Source organism: Camelus bactrianus, chromosome 2, assembly GCF_048773025.1.
Source record: "Camelus bactrianus isolate YW-2024 breed Bactrian camel chromosome 2, ASM4877302v1, whole genome shotgun sequence".
NCBI classification, from domain to species: domain Eukaryota; kingdom Metazoa; phylum Chordata; class Mammalia; order Artiodactyla; family Camelidae; genus Camelus; species Camelus bactrianus.
The window spans coordinates 109,287,205-109,299,881 of record NC_133540.1 but is presented as its reverse complement, the minus strand read 5'-3'; positions in this window follow the sequence as shown (position 1 = coordinate 109,299,881).

Genomic DNA, 12,677 nt, shown 5'->3' with positions numbered 1-12,677 from the left:
AGCCACCAACTCAGGTCTCAGGGCAAAAAGTCTTTTCTTGACTATAGATTTTTTTTTTAAGTTGAAGTATAGTTGATTGTGTCAGTTTGTGGTGTACAGCAAAGTGATACAGTTATACATACATATATATATGTGTGTGTGTGTGTGTGTGTATATATATATTTTCTTTTTCAGATTCTTTTTCATTACAGGTTATTACAAGATACTGAATATAGTTCCCAGGTCTGAGGCCTGGGATGGGAAGGAGAGAGAGAATGGAGGACTCTGTTTCCTGCCAGGAACTGGGTTTGCAGCACCGGTGATAACAATGCTTAATAATACTATCTCACAGTCCTAAGGTGCTTCCTTGGACCAAGAACGAGTTTAACTTGTATGTGTGTTAAGTCATTTCATCCTCATGAGGACCTTTGCGATAAGTATAGTTATTCTCCTTTATTTATAGATAATGAACCCAAGTCACAGAGAGGTTAAGTCAGTTGCCTGAGGTCACACAGCAGTAAGTGGTGGAGCTATGATCTAGTCCTGGAAACTAGGCTCTTACCCACTGTGCTACACTGCCAAAGCCCAGGGAGCAGGTGGGGATTAAAATGCAACCAGTGTCTGCCTTGGCATGGGACTCTGCCTACACAGAGGAAGAGGGACTTTTTAAAATTGGCTCAAAGAAACCCTTGCTTGCTAAGGTTGCATCTGTCCAGAGGGGACACTTTTTTCGATTCTCAGGCGGTAGCCTGGCAGCACCACCTCTCACTGGTACAGGCTAAGACTCAGGGTGGCCTGATGGTGCGTGCGGCACGTGCTGGTGAACGTGCTGGTGTGGCTACAGCCGTGATGACTTCCACTTCCACTCCTACTAATTGTGGCTTTCATGTTCTCCAGTCAGCCACTTCCCTTCACGTGACCAACCCAGCAGAAATGAACTACAATGAGCAGGAGCTCGGAGCTGAGGGCTGGCCACCCGCCAGCACCGCTGGGTGGAAAGAGCTCGACTTTGTACCGCCTGCTAGGCCGCCTGCCTGCCCGTGAAGCAGGAACAGGGCAGCTCTTTGGGGATGGTTGTGGACACTCGGAATAAAATCAGGGGCCACACCCAAAGTTAAAACTCCGCCATGGAAGGCTTTTGTTGTTGTTGTTCTATAAGAAAAAAATTTTTTTTGTTTAATGTTCTGACTGTTCTACTTCTGAAAATAAGTAGCAAGAAATTAAAACTTTACCAACAATGACAGGTGCACAGTGGTTCTATGTCATAGACAGGTGTGGGGTCAGGAGACTCAGTCCAGGGACAGAGCTCAGCCACCTCCTACTACATGGACTTGGCCAATTGCCTCAGCTCTCTGGATCCTTGTGTACCCAACTGTGACAGAATAAGAAATATATATTTGGTTTCTACCACCTGTTCCTGACACAGAACTCCTATCACCCAAGTAATGGGGTATAAGCAGGATTTTTGTTCTACTCTTTGGTCTTTGACCCTGGTTCCTGACACAGAGCTCCTAAATCCCCTGGCATTTCTTGGGTGATTAGAGTGTCTTTCAGTGAAATGAGGTGACTCTGGGTGAGCTTCTGGAGGGCTTCAGGATAGTCATTGGAAAGACCAGGCTGTGATTAGGAGCTTGGAATTTTCAGCCCCACCTCTATCTTCTGGGCTGGGGAGAGGGGCTGGAGATTGAGTTAATAATCAATCATGCCTGTGTGATGGAGCCTCCATAAAAATCCCTAAACTCTGGGATGTGGGGAGATTCTGGGTTGGTGAACACACCCATGTGCCTGGAGGGTGTGCACCCCAATTCCCCTAGGACAAAACTCCTGTACTCAGGGCCCTTCCAGACCTGACCCCTTGTACCTCTTTATCTGGCTGTTCATTGGTATCTTTATTATTTTTATAATAAGCTGATAAATGTAAGCGAGTGTTCCCCTAATTTCTGTGAGCCATTACAGCAAACTGTCAAACCTGGGGAGGGACCATGGGAATGCACAATTTGCAGCCAAGAAGAACAGATGTATGGGTAACATGGAGACTCACTGCCTGTGACAGGCATCTGAAGGAGGGGCAGTCTTGTGGGAATGGGCCCCTCACTTGCGAGGTCTGCCCTAACTCTGCGTAGAGTGTCAGAACGGAGTTATAGTACACCCTGTTGGTGCCCAGAGAGTTGGAGAGTTGGTTGGTGTAAGAAAAATCCCCACATTTTTGGTGTCAGAAGTATTGAGATTAGAGTCAGAAACATATTTTCCTTTACCACCAAAAAGGGGAAATAAATAAATCTGTCTCACAAGGTTGTTGTGAGAAACAAATGAGACGATATATGTTAAAAGTGCCCAGAAGAGCACCTGGCACGGACCGATGCTCTAGAGAGGATCGCCGTTCTCAAAGAAGAGGGGAGGGAAGCCTGAGAGAGTAAGAGGGAGGAAAGTTTGTTTTCAAGCCAGGTGTTTTCTCAAAGAGTTATCTCATGTTATGATTTGCAACTCTTCCCCCGCCAAGGTCACTGTCCTTACCCCTATCCTAATAAATAAGGTGTTTCAGGTTCAGAGGGATCAAGTGATTGGACCAAGGTCACGAAGTTTGGGAGTGATTGAACCAAAATGCAAAAATCAGGTCCTAATGACAGCAGATCTCAACACAGAGATGAAGCGGAGGAAGAGGAGAGAGGACCGAGGAAAAGGAGGGACACATATGTAGAGAGAATGTGGATGGAGACACCAGGGAGGAGGAGCAGGAGGCAGAGTCAGTCAACCACCTGCTGTTTTACCTGTTAGGGGTCACAGGGACTGCAGTCACGCGGGTCATGCATATGTCCTGTCATCTCATCACTTGCCTTCATTATGTTTCTAACGCTTCAGCTGTTATTCACTGTCTGAAATTAGCTTTCTCAATTTTCAAGTTTTCCTTCTTGGAATGTCTTTTTCCTTCCCTGGGTACCTGTGACATCCTGAATAACAGCCGCCCAAAGAGGACCACACTCTAATCCCCAGAACCCGTGAACACGTTACCTTATTTGGCAAAGGTGATTTGCAGAGTAATTATGGTAAGGATCTTGAGATGGGAAGAGTTTTCTGAATTATTCAGGTTGGCCCAATATAATCACAAGTGTCTTTATAAGAGGGAGGCAATAGAGTCAAGGTTCAAGAGAGAAGTTGCAAGGATGGAAGCAGAGGCCAGAGAGGAAAGAAGATACTTTGAAGACGGAGGAAGGGGGCTAGCACCCCAAAAGTGGAGTTAGACTCTCAAAGCGGAAAAGGCAAGGAAATAGGTTCTCCCTTAGAATTTCCAGGAGGAACCAGCCTTGCTGACACCTTGATTTTTAGCCCATTGAAATGAATTTCAGACTTCTGACCTCCAGAACTGTAAGAGCCTAACTTTGTGCTGTTCGTGGTCATCTGTTACAGCAGCGACAGGGAAGTAATACAGGACCTCCCTCCCACCCCTTGTGCAGTTTGGTGCTGTTGGGCCTTAGTCAGTAGAAAACTAGTAATAGCCACTTGCAGAGTGCTTCAAAGCCTGCATGTGTAAGGCTCTCTGTCCGTTGACCATTGGGTCCCACAAATATTCTATTACTTGTCCACGGCTCCCTGAGCCAAGTTTCAAACCCACATGTGTCCAGCTCACAACCATACTCTCAACCAGAACTCCCAACAGCCTCTTCACTTTCTATTATTCGCTCAATACCTCATTTGATCCTTGTGCAAGGCCTTTAAGGAGGATATTTTAAAAAAAATCATCCTTCATTTATAGATGAGGAAGTCGATGGCCAGAGAATTTAAGTGATTTTGCCAAGGTCGTTCATCCAGTAAGCGTCAAAGCCAGCCCTCAGACAGATCAAATGCTTCATTCTCTCTGGCCCATTCAGGAGATAGAATTGCTCCTCCCTTGAACCCCACAGGACTTTGTAAATATCTCGATCACCACAATGGATTCCAATTATATGCGTTTGTAATGGGAGCCTTTAGAATCCCAGACCCTTGTGGTTCAGTCTATCTATGATGTCAGAATTAGAGGCACAAGCAGCCAAAAACATTCAAAAAGGAAGTCTGTATTTTTTAACTTATCTCTCAAAAATAAAGGTGGGGGGGGATCCCATTAAAAACCTCCAGTTACATTTTTATACCCCGGCCTTGTCTCCCCGGTTCTCTTACCCCACGACCCCAGGGCCTCTCAGCCATCACTCACCTCCCTGGGTCTCTCCTCTCCTGGGCCCCAGAGGCATTTTCCTTCCACTTTCTCTTCTCCCCTCCTGGAATTCCCTATTATTAGACCTACTCAGTCTCTCCTCTAAGTCTTTGCCTCGTCCTATCAGCTATTTTTAATTCTGCATCCCAGGCTTTTAACTCATCTTAGAGAGTATCTCACAGCCAGAGAGGCCCACCGGCGAGCAGCCCAACAGAGCAGTCTCTTTATCTAGAGTTGGGGTGGGGGTGGGGCAAGGGACAGCCTGGAAGGATCTTCATTCACCTTATACCCTGCCACACTAGTCAGGGCAGCAAAACGTTGTGTGGGTACCACTTTTGTTCCAGGTGCTGCGCTGGTCAGCTTATCTATGCTACTTCCAACCTTCCCAGCATCCCTGAGAAGTAGGTATTTCATTGGAAGGATCCAAGTCAGGGACTATGTGATTCCCCCGGTTTCCACAGGCCTCCCCCGAAAGCCCTCTCCCTTTCCCGGTCACACACTACCTCCCAGCAAATGTTCTAAATAAACCATGAGTTCCTCAAGGTCAGGTACCACATCTTATTCATTGTTTTATTCCCAGAGCCTAATACCGAGCCGGGCACATTAAAAGTATTTGAACAAAATGCAATGCTCTCCTGACCCCTTCAGCACAATTCTAGCAGAAGTTGCCTCAGGCATCATCTCAGCCCCAAGAGTAATACTTCTCCTTGCCTTCCACTTACCGAAGCCACCATATTCACCCTACCTGGGCTCTTAGACCCTCAGGTCTAGGGTTGGGTGGACTTTTGCATACATCTAGTCCACGTCTCTTACTTTATCCACTAGGAAACTGAGTCCAGCGAGGTGGCTAATCTGGTGAGTGTCCTTGTCCAGCATATTACAGGGTTTCTCCTTGCTGAAGGGTAATTGCAAATACAAAACAGGAATTTGGCACCGGCATCCTTCAGGTGGTTTTCTTGGTGACAGCCTGGACCTGTTCCCAGAAAGCTACATGGCAAACAGGTTATCTTTTTACATAGTTTTCCAGGAAGTTTTATGTTCTATCACTGAATTCAGAATAGGTTGAACTGAAATTTTCCGTCAGTTCTGGGAAAGCCATTTGACCTCCTAAGGGTTTTATTAATTTGGCCATCCAAAATAAGAAAGAAAGGAAAGAACACTGACCTGAGAACAAAGGAGATTTGAGTTCCAGTCCTGACTCTGATACTTGGTCTCAGGCAATTTCCCAAACGTCTGACAGCTGACTTTGACTCACGGGCTCTCTAATGGTTTTCAGAAACTGAGCAGCAGTCTAGGATGCTTCTACCCAGCCTTCCTCTTCTGTCTTCATTTGTGGTCTGACAACTCTCCTAGCCCCTTGCCTGGACCCTCCTCATTTTGTCTCAGGTGCTTCCATTAATAGAGTCCTTGAGCATTTAATCCCATTTTGGTGTCTTCTTCTTTGAGGACCCAAATTATCATGTTTCCAACCTACTCCAAATTCAAATTGTTCTCATTGGAGTCCTTCAGTCATGCATCTCTTCCCCTTCCAGACCCAGAATTCATTTTTGTTCAACCAGTATTGACAGACTGCCCATCTTGTCCCAGGCACAGTGCTGGTGGGAACAGTGATGGACAAGCCAGACGTGGTCTCCTGGAGCATTCATTCTGGGTCAGTCTTCCTCTGCTTTTATCTCACTGTATCAAAATCCTACTCTTTCGAGAGCTCCATCTGAGTTCTTCCTGATTCTACTTAAACCATCCCACCCTGGAGTTCTCCGTTGTCTGCAGAACCTCCCTATTTCATTGTTTGTATTACTATTTTGGTACTTACACTGCATTATGCTACGTTTGTGTTTACACATTATCTACACAGCTTGATTATTAAATGCTTGAGGACAGGAACACTCTTTTATATTTTTGTGTGCTAAAGCACAATTGGCATGTAATAAAAAATGAGATTTATCATTTAATGAATGCTTATGATTTTCCAGTCAAAGAGATTTTCAGTACTGTGCAAGTGGGTAAATGTATTAAGCATGTCTTATTTTCTGGATTCTGATGCTTTGACATCTGGGCTTTGCTGACCTGGAGGGACTTCCCCTCCCAGGGTCAGGCAATTCCTAAAGATAATAAACAAGTCCCTCACCAGTATACTCTTCAACTCTAAGCCGCCCAATCCAGAATCCACACCCCAAGAGTCTCCTTATCTCACCCTCTTGACCACCATCCACCTGCCCTAATCACCCCAAAGCCATGCACTGGACAATTACAGCTGCCCTGTGCCCCAGAGTCTGCTGAGACAATTCAAACTGGCCAATTCCTGGGACTGTTCACTCTGCCTCACCCACTAATTCCTGCAGAAACGACAGTGAAGATTTGCCCACAGTCCCCTGCTCTCCCTCTATCTCCTGACTGACCTTGGTGCTTGCCCCCAACTTTGGGAACCGTAAGAAACAGTTTCTTCAATTTGAATCCCAATGTGTTGGTCTTGCTATAACTCAAAATTTCTATTCACACACTATTTTAAAGCCATAAGGAAGGTATCAGATTTTTTTAAAGAGGGAAATGGTATGGAAAAAATTAATAATATCATTCTATATTTGGTAAAAAAAATATATATAACCAATTGTTCTAGAACTTCAAATAAAGTAAGATCTGACTCTATTTTCTTGATAGATGGTAATATTCAGACTCTGTAGTGATTTTCTACCAGAGTCAGCAGTGGAGGAAATGTATGAGGAGGGAGGAGAGAGACTTTTATGTTTGCATAAAAGGAGGTGTATTCATTAGGATAGGACTAGTGCACTGAAACAAAGAACAATAAGCAAAAAGGAGTTTAAAGAGGATGGATGTGGATTTCTCTCCCATGGAACTGTGTGAGGCGAGTGTTTGAGGCAGTTAGAAGCTCTGCTCCATTGAGTCATTCAGGGCCTCCTGGCCTTGGCCTCGTCCACATGGTCAAGGCTGGGCCTCCAGCGGTCCTAACCAGGGAAGAGGCATGGAGGAGGCACACCCAGTGTCTTAGCCAGGAGCCCAGAGTGGCCCGTCTTGTGTTCAGTCACATTCTATTGGTGAGAAGGACCACAGCTAACTGCAGGCAGCTGGGAAATAGAGAATGAGCAGTCACCTGCCCAGTGACCACTTCATTACCATGGAAGACAGAGGACTCATTTAGGGGGAGAGGGGCTGACTCTGCTGCAGTACCATAGACGGGAAAAGCTAGAGAAAGACGGCCTTGCAGGCATCTCGTGAGATATTATTATTTTCATGTGACAGTTGAGGACCCTTGAACACAGAGTGGTAAAGTAATTAATTAGGTCACAGCCTAGTTAAACGTGGAACTGAAACTTGAAGTCAAGACTATGGGATTTTAAAGCTTGTTTTCCCTCTTTTTTCCCCCCAGCTTTATTGAGATATAACTGACAAAATTATAAGATATTTAAAGTGTGCAACATGATGATTTTATGTATTATATACACACATACATACCTTGTGAAAGGATCCCCTCCCTCGAGTTAACACATCCATCACTTCACACGTCTACCTTTTTTAGGGGGTGGGGGTGGTGAGGGCATTCAAGTTCTGCTCTCTTAGCAAATTTCAACCATACGGTACACTTTTATCAACTATAGTCACCATGTTGTACATTAGAGGCTCAGCTCTTATTCATCTTATATTATAACTGAAAGTTTGTACCCTTTTACCAACTTCTCCCTATTTCCTCTACCCTCAACCCCTGGCAACCAGCATTCTATTCTGTTTCTTTGAGTTCAACTTGTCTTTTTAAGTCTCCACTTGTAAGCGACACCAGAGGTATTCGTCTGTTCCACCGGGCTAATTTCACTTAGCATAATGCCCTCCAAGTTCACCCATGTTGTCACAAACCGCAGGATTCCCTCCTTTTCCTTGAATATTTAATACTCTTTACATTCTTTTCTCTCCTTGCTACTGTTCTTCGGTGAATATGCTTTGTCTCTCTTAAGTTTGGAGTGGTTTCTCTTATTCTCTCTTTTCTTTCTTAGGCCTATAATTTACAAAATGTTTATCTATATAGATTTTTGCTTTTCTTCCAGCTCACATATCCCTTATTTGATTTCCCTTATGTTCATTATTCTTGCAGTTGGTCATCTTTCTTATTTTATCTAAATTATCATAATTCAAGCATTGTTTTTCTGTTCTATTTACTGTTTGTCATTGTTTTTGTTGTTTTTTTCTTACCTTGCTTTTTTTCTAACAATTCATTCCTGTGGGGATATGTTAACTCAGACTAAAGATATTCCTACTTTGATTGAAATCAGTAAAGTCCATGAAATAATAAGAGTATTGACTCTTTTTTAGTTCAATGTGCAAATCAAAATGTCATACAGTAGGGTCATTAAAATCACATAGTGGGTTCCTGGAAATAGCTAAATTGTAAGCAATGACATTGTTGCTCATAAAACAGAAGGTAAGCAAGGTGAACTTGAAAACATAGGTGCCAACTCGATAAGCAGCCACTTTATTTCCTGGTTTTCACTATGTAGCCATTCAATATACTTGGACTCTAGTCTGGAACAATGTTTATATAAATTAATTAGATTATCAAAAAGGAAATAAATTGGATTTCTAAATTACTAATTTCAAAAGAATATTTTAACTAATGAGAGAAAATTTATTTTCCTGTTACAAGTAGATTTATGCAGACATTGCCCTAAAACTTCAATAGATTATGTAAGTCGAAAGAAAAAGAAGCTGAATACTATTTAACTCCCCCATACAGTAAATATTTTCTTTCATTTTCTTGGTTCTAATAGTCATAAGATACAAATTATGATTTTTATTTAAAAAAATAAAAGTAACAGTAGCAAGTAGATTAATGATAAAGTCGTCTCTCAGCTGGCTGAGGGTTGGTCCTAGGACTCCTCGTGGGTATCAAAATCTGTGGATATTCCAGTCCCTAATATAAAATGGTGTAGTATTTGCATATAACCTACACACATCCGCCCATATACTTTAAATCATCTCTAGATTGTTCACTTTTTTTGTTTGTTTGTGGGGGTAATTATGTTTATTTATTGATTTATGTTTAAAGGAGGTACTAGGGATTGAACTCAGGACCTGGTGCATGCTAAGCATGCGCTCGACCACTTGAGCTACACCCTCCCCACCTCTAGATTGCTTATAATACCTAATACTGTGTAAATAGTTGTAAATACAATATAAATGCTACATAAATAGTTGGCAGAGTGGCAAATCCAAGTTTTGCTTTTTGGAAATTTCTGGAATTTTTTTCAAATATTTGTTGGTTGGATCTGTGATGTGGAACCTGCAGATACTAAGGGCCAACTGCGCTCATATAAGCATCAGTTATGAGCCCTGTGGCCACAAGCAGTGCAAAACCCAGCTGTTCCAGCCAGGGGGGGTTAACTGCTGTAACAGTCAGCTCCAGCATGTCAGTGCTTGACATAAAAGGTTCATTTTCACTCATGAAATATTTCAATAGAGATATTCCTGGACAGGCAGCCCTCCTGTGTGACTCTCTATCAAAAAATTACTTGGGCCTTAGGCTCCTTCAACCTTGTGTCTCCACCATCTTCCAGGACATTGAGTCCTCTGAGTTCCAGCTTCCCAGATGTCAAGAAACCTATGGAGGAGAAGACTGTGTGGGATGGTAGTTAACCAGATCACACATCCAAAGTCTAGACATACAAGAGGTTCTATACGCTGGAGGAAAAGGAGACAGAGGCAGTTGAATACATAGCTATCACTGCCACTCCAGCCAAAATAAACAGCAACTAATTTTCAAAGTGTTCCTCTTTATACCCACTTTCATAGGGGAGTAACCCTAGAAATGCAAATAGTGACAAGGTACACTAGCATGTACACAAGTGGCCCATTTTATTATTTGCACATCTAAGTTAAAAGAAGTACCAAATTAAAGCCAGCTGTTTCATACTGGGGTCCCAAATTTGCAGCCATGACTGCTGGTGTCTGGAGGAGGAAAGCATTTAGCAAGGTAGACAGAGGTACCCCAGGGTAGCCTCTGAGAGGGTAGCTTCCCTTTGTAATGATACCTATGGTGGCAGAATTTTAAAATGTTCTTCGAGATTGCCACTGTATGTAAGATTTCACTGCCATGATTGGGTTACTTTATATAACATAGGACAAGGGATTTCACAGCTGTAATGAGGATTCCTAATCAGTTGACTTTAAGTTATTCAAAAGGGAGGTTACCTTGAGTGGCCCTGACCTAATCAGATGAAACCATGGAGGGGGAAAGTCTATAGGTCAGATTGAAGTCAGAGATTCAAAGCAGCAGAAGACTGTCTCCTGTTGGCCTTGAAGAAGCAAACTGCCATGTTGTTCTGAAGAGCTCAGAGCCCTTTATAAATGTAGATAATACCTATACCATTTACAAACAAAATGCAGCTCTCCTTCCACAAAATATTCCCAACATGAAGAAGCCATTTAACACTGAGCCTTTTAAAATACCAAAGCCATTATAAGCTTTTTAATTCACAGATATGATTATGTCATTCACCTGCTTAAAATTACCAGTGATGTACCATTGTCTACAGGACGAAGTCCAATCAATGCCCTGACAATCTAGCCCCTGCTTCCCTGTCTAGATTCATCTCTGGCCCTGCTCTCCATATGCAGGCTTTCCAATCTTCTTGTTTTGAATGCAAGTTGTTATTCCTTGCCTGTGTGCCTTGGCCATTCTGGCTTTCTCCTTCATCTTTGGACTAACATTTATTTATCCTTGAAGATTTTATTTCAAATCCCTCTCCTATTGCATTCATTATTTGCTCCAATTATTTATTGGCACTTTTATACAAGTCTTACTTTCTCTCTAAGTTATTCAGTTTCTAATATTGAATGGTGAAAGTTTGGATAGCTACTGTGGGTAACAAGGGATACCATATTGTCTGAAATTACTTTGTTCCTATATTTCAAATAGCACGTAGTAAAAGTATGGCTAGTGAGGGCTCTGAGCAGTCAGAGAAATATGCTAGTGTATATAAATACACACACACCTAATCAGTTCCTGATTCTAGATAGCTAGAATTCAGAACATGAAGGCTACTTGATTAGTTTCATTTTATAACTTACTTATCTTTATGCCATGTAGTCTATAGGGTTAATAGCATGAGAACTACAGCAAGACTGCCTGGGTTAAAATCCCAGCTCTACTGCCTATCAGCCTAACTCTCTTCCTCACTTTCCATAGCTGCATAATGGGAATAATAATAGCACCAATCTCATTAAGTTGTGAGGATCAGAGCTTTGTCTGTTCTAAAGAGGATGTAAGGATGTAAGGTGGGGGGTGTGTCTGTGTGTGTCTGTGTGTATGCATTTTACTCTTCAATTAGCTTGCCTGCTCCCTGGGGGCAGCAGCCATGCCCTGGATCTCTTTGTGTGTTTCTGTAATGGCTGGCACAGTGCCAAGTATATGGTGAGCACTTATTGACTATTAATCCCCGCCCCTTTCTCTTGAGAATCCGCACCACGCCAGTACCTCTTTATCTATTCCCACGGTGCGGAGCATTGTGCTTGGCTCAATGGTAAATGTGCGTCGGTTGGTTGGACTGTAATTGCTGCCGGCAGCCATGCCCTCCACCCAGCAGGCAGAGTCACTGACCCATACAACAGTGTTTCAACTATCTTGATCACCCTTCTACCTGCAGGTTGGGTAAGCAGCGATGACAGGCTCTGCCAAGACAGGAAAGAGTAGGCTCATAATAACAGTTTAAAATAACTCACTATTCTCAATAGCAAAAAGCTAGAATTACAGCCATATGGAATGCTTCTAAAGAAAATCATCACTGTCCTCTATTTGAAAGTATTTCTTACACTTAAAAATATGTGAAGGTTGATGAATCTGAATGAATACAAATAATTAACTAAACAATTACTGCTACCAGAAAAGAGAAAGCTGACCTAAGAAGACTTTTCATTCTACTTATTCTCAAAGGATATCCTGCGGAAGCTTAATGATGAATTAAAGCCTCCCAGAAACCTTACTCGGGGATTCAGATGTGGGAGGAGGGTGGTGTCACACTGTGGCAGAATGCATGGTTGGTCTTGGTGACCTTCTTTTATAACCTCTTAAAGCATGTTATCTACACCATCCGCTGGGCTGTAAGAACTGCTTTGTCCTTTGTGGTTTCTCCCATGGCCCCACCCACGGAGAAGCAAACCCTTAATCAGAGAAAGAGTTTGCACTCTGCAAATGTGGTGATCTCACTGAGGAAGTGAAGGCCATTCATCAGGCTGAACTAAAACAAAACAAAACAAAACTCTGCACTGATGCTCACCCATTTAGAGACGAATGTGAATAAACTCTCTAGCTTTACAGTCTCTTCCATACCTTTATCCTGTACGCTTTTATTTTCTGCTGAAAGAAAAAAAAATTAGTAACTTCAATCCCTCCACCATTGGGAAATGGGTTTTAAGGTGATGAGTTTTTTCTCATCCCCCCAATTTCAGAGCAGCTCATGGGGAGAATAGATAAGGAGGGGAAACAAAAGCAAAGAAGGACATAAAAATA